Source organism: Aulonocara stuartgranti (genome assembly GCF_965226115.1).
Source record: "Aulonocara stuartgranti genome assembly, chromosome: 18".
NCBI classification, from domain to species: domain Eukaryota; kingdom Metazoa; phylum Chordata; class Actinopteri; order Cichliformes; family Cichlidae; genus Aulonocara; species Aulonocara stuartgranti.
Window position 1 is genome coordinate 18666480 of NC_138954.1, and position 9966 is coordinate 18676445.

Consider the following 9966-nt stretch of genomic DNA (forward strand, 5'->3'; position numbering starts at 1 on the left):
AAAGAGCTTCGGCCAATATGTTATGACAAGTGTTTTAAATGCCACTTTATAGTTCGGAGAAGCTGTGTCAGGTCGTCTACCAATCAGGTTTGTGGCTCAATTCCCCGGTTACTCCAGTCTGCATATCGAAGAATCCTTGGACAAGATACTGCACCTCAGGTTGTCCCCTGATGCATCCATCAGAGTGATGTTAGTTCAGATCTGTTTACTACTACTACTACAATAAATTGTACTGACAGTGCTCAATTAAATACTCACTGGTGGAAATCAATTATGACACCCCCCCCCCCGCTACACTGGAACCCCTAAGACACTGGCTGATGTTTCCAGAGGTTAAGCCATCAGAAAATAGCCCAGCATATCTTAGTTTTTTAGTGACTGACATTTTAAGGAGCCAGAATATTATATAAGGGCACATGAAAAATGTATTAATTTATTTAAAAAAGCATGGCGGTGATGGAGAATGAGAAGGGCGAAAGCGGAACGTTGAATGAAACAGATGAATCAGAATTGGTTTGTAAAAATGCTGCAACTTCAGTGGTGTGGCACTGGTTTGGCTTTCGTCCGTCAGATACACAACAAATCACTATTTTTGGTATGCTAGCGGGCCGTCGTTATTGCTGTGTTTTTTGTTTTTTTTTTTAAATACGGCACACTTAAAAATCAATCCTTTGATTTTTCTGAAAATCGACAGTGCCCCTTATAATCCCCTGTGCCTTATGTATGGTTTCTGTTTGCGTTTACTGACCTCGAAACGATTTTACGTGGTACACGGCGCTCGAAAATCTGTTAAATGTTTTAGTACGACTTTGCTAAGCTATAAACCCGCACCACTTGATGGATTGTCAAAGCATTACGGCTACCGTAGGCAAGAGCCTCGCGGAGTGATACGTACTGTGCTTCAACATAATATTACCGTAGAGTGTGAGAGTGTGTGTGTGAGAGTGTGTGTGTGTTTAAAACCTCTTTTGAAGTTTTGTGGATATTATACATGGTTATGCTCAGGATATGTTGGCCAATTTCCACTGGAAATGCTTTTGGTTAAACTGTCAGCATGGAATTTGCATTTGCACTGTTACATTTTTATATAACTTTAATGCACATTAAAAAAAAAACAAAAAAAAACAAGCAACTGCTTGTTTAAGTAGTAGTAGTAGTAGTAGTATTTATTTATTGTCATTGTCAAGAACAATGAAATTGCGTTTGGGGCTTCCATACAACCCAAAAAAAGAAGAAAATAATAAATACCCCTTAAAACCCAAGTGTACATATTTAACCCAGTGTGACTCCAATGCAATAAGACAATCCTTAGCAATAATGTTCGTAGAAATTCAGACAAAGACCTGAGAAACATGACAAAATACAACAATGCAACCCATTCAATATTATTGTACTGTGAGATATGATATCAGATATGATAGTTATCTATTTAAGAAAGAGGGGGGGGGGGGGGGGGGGGGCAGGAGGGGGAAGAGAATAAAGATATGATGCACCAATGCAGACCAGTTCATTGCTATTAAGAAGTTGGATATGGTTATTGTCCGTGAGAGGGGGGCAGAGAGTTCAGGAGCCTCACAGCCTGTGGATACAGGCTGTTGGCCAGTCTGGATGTTCTGGCCTGTATAGACCTGTACCTTCTCCCTGAGGGCAGCAGATGGAAAAGGTGGCGCGCAGGGTGATGTTGGTCCCGCAGGATACTGTGCACCCTCCTCAGACAGCGAGTGGGGAAGATATTACTGATCTCTGGCAGACTTGTTCCAATAATTCTGCCAGCTTCTTTCACCACCCGCTGGAGTGCTTGCTGATCGGCCTTGGTGCAGCTGGGGAACCACACTAGAAATCCATACGTCAGAACGCTGCTGATGGCACAGTTGTAGAAGTTCAACATCAGAGATCTGGGAATGTGTGCGCTCCGCAGTCTCCTCAGGTAGTAGAGGCGCTGTTGGGCCTTCCGTGCAACTGAGGTGATATGGTTGCCCCAGGACAGGTCCTCGGTCACAGTTACCACCAAGAATTTAAAACTGCTCACCCTCTCCACCGCCTCACTGCCAATGAAGAGAGGCAGATGGTTGTTATGACCCCTCTTCCGGAAATCTACAATGATCCCCTTGGTCTTTTTGGTGTTTAAGACCAAGTTATTGTCGTGGCACCATGACTCTAGTTGTTGCACCTCTGTCCTATAGTTTGTCTCATCATCGTTGGATATAAGTCCGAGCACTGTAGTGTCATCTGCAAACTTAACAATGAGATTGGACGCGCAGGAGGAAATACAGTCATGGGTGAAGAGAGTGTATAGCAGAGGGCTCAGAACACACCCCTGAGGGGCACCGGTGTTGACCACAAGGGTGGAAGAGGTGTTCTTACCCACTCTGACACTCTGTCTACGGTTAGTGAGGAAGTCCACAATCCAGTTGCACAGAGAGGAGTTAAGTCCCAGTTGGTGGAGTTTGGGACGGAGTTTGTATGGCCGGATGGTATTAAAAGCCGAGCTGTAGTCTACAAAGAGGAGCCGTGCATAGGTGTTCCTGTGTTCCAAGTGCTTCAGTAATGTGTGCAGCACTGTGGCGATCGCATCCTCGGTTGACCGGTTCTCCCTGTATGCAAACTGGTGCGAGTCCAGGGATGGTGGAAAAGCAGCTCTGATGTGTTTAATGACCAGTCTCTCCAGGCATTTGGCGGGAATGGGGGTGAGTGCCACAGGTCTGAAATCGTTCAGACATGTGACATTTGACTGTTTTGGGATGGGAATGATGGTTGCTGCTTTGAAACAGGATGGTACCAGTGAACAGGACAACGAGGTGTTATATATAGAGGTGAAGACGTCCGCCAGGTCCGCAGCACAGTCTTTTAGCACCCGGCCCAGCACTCCATCTGGCCCGGCCGCCTTCCTGGTGTTAATGCTCCGGAACACACGCCTCAGCTCATGAGTGCTCAGGACTGGAGCAGGATCGGTTGAGGGGAGAGGGGACAGGACAGGGTCGGTGTTCTCCCTATCAAAACGGGCATAAAAGAGATTTAGATCCTCAGCCAGAGTAGAACTGTTGGCTGAGGGTGATGGTGTTCTTCTTTTGTAGTCCGTGATAGCCCTGATGCCCTCCCAGACCTGCCTTGGGTTTGTGTTGTTCTCAAACCTGGCCTCGATACGCCTCCTGTGCTGCTGCTTGGCAGTCTTGATGCCTCTTCTCAGGTTGGCCCTGGCAGCACTGTATGCCTCCTGGTCCCCAGTGTGAAAATACATTGATGTTTTTTGGGTTTCTTTGCACTAATAAAGTTGTGGAGTTGTAAAGTATTTTGCCTAGTGTCAATTATATCGTTATCGCAAATTTTCAAACGTATATCGTGATAAATATTTTTGGTCATATCGCCCTGCTCTACTGAGATAACTTTTTCAATTTCTGACAGGTTGACTTCAGATTTCTGCCCATATAGAGTACAAGTGCTAAATTTATAAGTTGAAGTCCTTTAATGTGTAAGCCAACATCAAGCAAAAGTAAATGCTGCAACAAAATATGAAAAAAATACATTCAAGAATAGAGTTTTATTGCATTTGTATTTATTGGTAAAATAATAAAGGACAGGTCCAACATCCAATTTATTTTCTCTTTATTCATTTAAAATATTCACCAAATTTATTTGCATTAGTTTCACTTCAGTTCAGTGTGAAAATCATTACAGTGCACTATGGCCATTAACAGTCACGCTAGTTTCTTTTTTTGCACTTTAAGTTCTTCTTTCCAATACGTTGCCTGTGAAGTGGTGCTGAAATAATATTAATGGAGTTAATGATAAAACATTGTGTTACCATACATGTAAGAACCATTACACTGAATATACAGCAAAAGAGAGGAGCCAACACTGGCGTGTTCTGAACTCATGAGATGTGTCAACTCGCTTGAGTACAATAGATAATTAGGCCAAAAAGTATTCCAAATATACAAAGAAAAGCTGCTGGTGGTGCAGTGGTCCAACTGATCACCTTCGGCTCTTAAGTGTCTCCTATGATACATTAGCTACACTGCTAGCAACTCATGTACTGCAGCAGCAGCAGCATGAGAGTAAACACAGAACATAAGCAAGAATAAAAATTAAAATATCAGCTGCAAAGATCATCACTTATCTAAGGATCACACTGATATGTGGCTGGGCAATTCAACAAAACCAACATTTAGAACCTCTAATCCATATAATCTTGACCATGTCTGTCATTTAATTTTTTATTAAATTCTGTTAATACTTCGTTATTATGCACGGTTCTCTTTAAAACATACTACCTAGTGTGTTCTCACTTAACTCCAGTCCAGTGTGCAGTACGGAAAATTGAAATACAGAGCAGATGGACAACTTGAGCAGTGTGTACCAAATAACAGCACCATGTCCATTGTCTGGACACATTTTATGTGTTAGTAAATACAACATAAACCAAAAAGAAAAACTGTTGTGGATCAAAAGTAATGCCACCAATCCCTTGCACCTTGAGCATAATCATATTACCAAAAAAGATATCCCAGTTTTAGTAGCTGAGCATATTTACAGTACAAGCCTAGTGAACTATATGCCTGTGCACGTGTAATAATCATTTACTAGTCAAGAAGTCAATTAATCTGGACACTTTACAACCTTAGATCCATCTGATCCAAATATTGTTGCATCCCTGGTGTTTGTAAATTTCTCTCTCTTGTTCGTAGCTTCTTAACCATGAGTGAGGTGGCTGTTCCATTCTGATATTAGCTGTAGTCTACTATGTCAACTAGAACAAAAGAGATGAAATATAAGGGGTGTGCTCCCTTGGTCTTGTTTTTTGCTGCTCTACTATAATGTGAAAATTGGATGAATTAAATTTTTAGTAGTGCATCCTTTCCTTGTGGTTGTGAGCTGCTTAAAATGTTATCAAGGATGCCCAGTGGCCAGAGGGCCATGTTTTTCACATCCTGTCAATAGCCGATGGACTGCCAGACTGAATTAAGACACTCAAATGAAGATACTTGAGACTGCCACTTCAAACCATTCAATGATACTAGTGCAACATAAGAACACATTTGCATTTATTATCTTCCTCCACTCTTTAGTTTTTTTTTCTTTTTTTAAAAATTCATCACCAGTTACTAGCATTTGCCTGGACACACATCTTCTACACAAATCTTCTCAGTTGAGCAGCATACTAAGACTTAATGGAAATTCATAAATTTCCATGTCAGCATAAGCACTGCTGTGGTAGATGCTTGTGTAGATCTGGTCTACATGTGTACATGAATATTATGAACACATTAATCTGGCTACAGTAAGTGTTGCAGAACAAGTCTTTTTCTCATTACTGAAAGTGACATGGTTGTACGAGAGGCACAGATCTTTGTTTATCTGAAATAATATTACACTGCTATGACCTTCTCAGTGGCCATTTCCAGATGCTCATCCTGCCCAGCCCATTTAGGGCACAAAGACCAGACTTGCCTTCCGTATAAGTAATACTGCAGTCTATACAGGATGTATAATAGCTTGTATGCAATTTCTACTTGAAGCATTTTTATTAAGGCTTCAAATCTCTTTTGCAGGCATTTCGCTTGACTGTGAATTGTGAGCACAACGCTGTCAAAAACTGACTTCATTGCAATACCTTGTTGTGTTAACCAAGTTCACACAATGATGGCTGATGGCTTTCATTGCCAATGTGGACAAGGACAAAGTTAAGTGACTGTTGTTTTTTTTTTCTTTTCACACACACACACACACACACACACACTAAGAACTGTTCAACAATACATAGTGACTCATTTTTTTAATGTATGCAAGGACAACATCATTGCAGTGTCAACCGTAACATTTCTCATTTACAACACTACAGGAAATGAGTATTTTACTGAACCCCTGTATATTTTAATAAGACTGAAAACCAAAAATAAGCCAATTTTAAATCCCTTGTATACTGCTGGAAACCTTAATGTACAACAATAGCGATGTATCAGTTATGGGGATCTCACAATACTACTTTACAAGTAAGGACCACCACTGGATTACGAAGAAGAATCATGGGAGACGGAGGGGGGGGGGGGGGGGGGGGGAGAGAGAGAGAGAGAGAGAGAGAGAGAGCGCAACTTCACAAAATGTGTGCCAAATTTAAGGAAGAAAAAACAAAAGCTGCTCGATGCTTAAGTTCAGCAACGAGTGATATTGTAGTCAATTCTAGAAAGAAAAAAAATAAATAAAAAATTCTCATTCCACCCCTTCGTGATTGCTTTGGTCACAGCATTGAGTCTTTATTGCCCAGTGTGAATGTCACAGAGACGATGCCGCTCGTCATCTCCACTGCTTTATCAACCATTTGATAAAGTTTTGAAGGTTCTTGGGCTAAATGTTAAAAATAAAAAATTTGTGTGTGTGTGTGTGTGTGTGTGTGTGTGTATATATATATTTATTTTTATACATGTGACCTTAAGTCCTTACAGTCCACATCCATCTTTCTTTAGTCACAAATGTGAGTGAAAAGCTGTCTTTTTTTTTTTTAATCCAGCACCACCAGTATTGTCTTTTGCATATGTTTTCATTAATGATCCTCTAAATGTGGAAATAATGACTGCAAGAAAGAAAACAAAGTGAAATACTTGTTAGTGAGCATTCACTTCAGCCAATTTGTCTCGGAGGTTAATGGATTAACTGTGACTGGTGGAAACACCGTAACTGAACCTGTACCAGGGAAATAAACTTGCCCAATATTCCTTTGACTACACGTCCACAGGTTATGTCGAATCTTGCACTGATTTACAAGCAGACAATCCCAAATCAGCAACATAGTTTTCCTTGTCATGCTGGCTCATGACAAAGCTGGTTATTTATATTATTTAAGTCCTTACTAAGACATCGCCACTGTCTTGGACTGCAGGTGACAACCACAGTTGTCCTTCTACTGCAGAAAACGACTGCAAACTGCAGCACTATTTTTAAAAGAACTGGCTCATTCATGTACCACTACACTGAGCTTACCGAGGCAGCAGAGCACAACAAAGACCATCATCTCCAGCTATAGTCCAAGATGCCGCAATTTTGAGTGCATCCGCAGGATGCGACTGATTTGAAGCAGTTGATTATATAATTCATTAAAATGAGCCTAGCTCTTCTCACTCAAAACTTGACTGAGCTCAAGCACTCAACTGTATACTGAAACCCCAGCTTATATCTAGGGTAAACCACATACCTGATAGTATCAACATCAAACACTTTTTGGTCATTGTTTTTTTTTTTTTAAATAAGCATCGCACAGACCGAAAATGTGCACATTTGTGACACATACTAAGTTATAAAAGCAAACTCATTCCAAACTGCAGAAGCACAGTGTTTTGCTCAGTGAAACATAAAATTGTGTCTTATCAATCCCCATTATGTGCAGTAACAGGTACTGCTCATCTGTATAATAATGTAAATGAGGATACATGCAGTTCCAGATTTAATATGTGTGTTTATAATAAATTGTGCCATGTTAAACCTTTTTTAATTCAGTGCCATCCATGCCTATTCATGTGCAGACAGTGTGGTCAGAAAATGGCTTAAATTATTAGTTAGGCTTTTTCAGTGACTCAGAAGAGGTCTCACTTTGACACACACCACCTTTCGCTGCTTGTCTGTGGCAATTCAACATCTTTCTATCAATTATATTGACTTCAACAGCCTTTAAGAAGTCGTCCAACACCAAAACTGAACACGAAATACAAACCCTTTATAAAACTGCACAAACGCCAAGTTAGGAATGTTACCCCTGAGATAAAACAAACAAACAAAAAAACAAACAAAACTGAAGACATTGTCTCTTTAAACACTGTAGGATCTGATATGATAAGAAGTCGTCGGATAAGGAGCATTTTTGTACAACAAGCAAACGCTCAAAGGTGATGAGGAGAACTTTACTTGGGGCATCTGAGGTTAAGATCCGGTGACTACAAGGCAGTCACGACCACCACGGGAGCAACCAAAAACATGCTAGCGTTAGCTTTTGTTGACCGAAGCTTGGGCACAAAGCAGCTGCATCCAGCTAACGACTGCTAGCTTGTTGTGCTCAACTCTGTCGCCTTTTCTTCGTCGACCACAGACAAAAGTAACGTTGATGTCGACTAAATTTAACAGAAATTGGAAAAAGAAACGAAGTCATTTATCGTAGTTAACAACCGGAGGAGGACTGGCTTTAGAGACAACTTTAAAAGAGAGGGCCACCTATAGCAAACAGGTTACCTATGATTGCAGTTAGTTGTCCAACTCATACATGCGACTAACGCCTACGCCAAAACACTAAAAAAGGCTTCACCCCTTTGTTTCCCAGTGCTAGTGTTAAACATGTCCATGGCTCATAGAAAACTTGTCGAGAAACCTTAAAAACACTACCCCTCCTTATAGTCAGCTTCAAACCGGGTGCAAAGCAAAGGGGAGCCCAACACACACACAAAGGCTCGGTCTATTCAATGAAACGGAACTATTCTAGGGAACTACAATGATGCACAAAAAGTGAAAATGATAGGTTACACAACCACCCAGGTTCTGATTTTTTTCCCTTTTAGCTTCCAACTAACGTTAGCTGCGTGTATTTTCACTGAATAATGCAGTAAATGTGTTAATATTTGCTTATATAGCACCCACGAAATGTTCAATTGAATGTGCCGTTCCGTTGAATAGTCTGAGTCATGAAAGCCAAGGCGGCGACAAACCCCCAACATCAGACTGGAGAAGGATAAGGTTGGCTCAGCCTTACGTGAAAAGGTAAATTCCCAACAAACTCAGCTTACATTGAAGTAAAAAGACGAAGAGGCAAATATAGCTTACCTTCCAGCCCTATGAATAGAGAGTTATCCTCTTCATGTCCAAAATAAGGGGGATGAAACGTCGCACTTATCACCCAGCTAGCTAGCAAGCTAATGGAGCTAGCTAGCCTCTCTCCAATGAAGCAACACCGCAGTTCTCAAAAATGCACAACGCATATCATTATATTCCAGCGCTGCAATGTTATTCCCAACTTTGCCCATTTGATGGAGAAGCGGATGATGTAAATCCAACAGAAAACCGCTTCATTGGCGCACGCATCTGCGGGGATCACTTTCCTTTCTCCAATGACAGCTGTCGTCGCACGAGTTCGGCTTATATAGCTAGTTGGTGTTAGCCACCCAAGTCTACAGCCAATAATTTTACCATTAACGTGTAAACATAACCACCTCGAAATCCAAGCGGCTGCTAAAGTCAACGCTCCGTGGGCCAAACATTAAGTAGGAATCCTCGGGGGAAAGTGTAGCGACCCGCAAAGCAATAGGGAAAAAAAAGCTGGATGCCGACCGCTGGGGGTTGGCAACTGGTTCTATTTTCTTCAGCTGCGACAAGCTGCGGGACCAAGCGGCCAGTTTAGGAGAGACTCACAGTCATCCTGCCACGCAGTAACAACCGCCTCCAAAAGACATGTAAAAACAAACATTAGCTCGCCAAAAACAACATCTCGCCTGCCGCGCTGACCGAGCTGCAAAATGACTATGAAATAGCACAAAATTAAGTTGAAGATGACGCTTCGGGGTGCTCTGTAACGGTGGCCATATCTAATGATAAGTGGCACCGAAGAACAGCCCCCCTCTCCAAGCTCCTCAAAAACTAGATCCGCCTCCTCCTCCCCCTGAACAGCACAACTACGGTGCACAAATCTTTCAGAATCGACGGGGCTCGCCAAGAAAGGGATGTTTCGCGAGTGTGAGGCGTGTTTAAAAAGACCGTTGAGAAGACGCGATGAGAAATGACAGATAAACCATTTTACAATTTCTTCAAAATACTCTCTGACCCTGCGGAGGGATATAAGCATTTAGTAAATAAAATAATGGCTAGCGCGGGCCCGAAAAGATGGAGTCTGGATTTTTACCCAGTTGGAGTTGGAGCTGGTAAAAACCATTGGTGCTTGAGCTCATGCAAATCTTTGCCAGCTGTAGCTATACAGAATCCAACAGTCGGAAGGCT

The 9966-nt window shown here is 41.8% G+C and overlaps 1 protein-coding gene across 8 annotated transcripts in view; it reads right to left on the reverse strand.

Moving 5' to 3' along the window:
- The window catches only part of kmt2cb (lysine (K)-specific methyltransferase 2Cb), a 94822-nt gene extending 85162 nt beyond the window's left edge, over positions 1 to 9660 (reverse strand). For 4 of the 8 annotated variants that reach the window (XM_082513915.1, XM_082513913.1, XM_082513914.1 and 1 more), the window contains exon 1: positions 8800 to 9658. The gene's annotated coding sequence lies outside the window, so the exon portion shown is untranslated. Of the gene's footprint in view, positions 1 to 8799 lie in introns of all 8 variants that reach the window. The other 4 variants (XM_082513910.1, XM_082513912.1, XM_082513908.1 and 1 more) reach the window with 2 other exon arrangements.
- Positions 9661 to 9966: the final 306 nt, after the last annotated feature.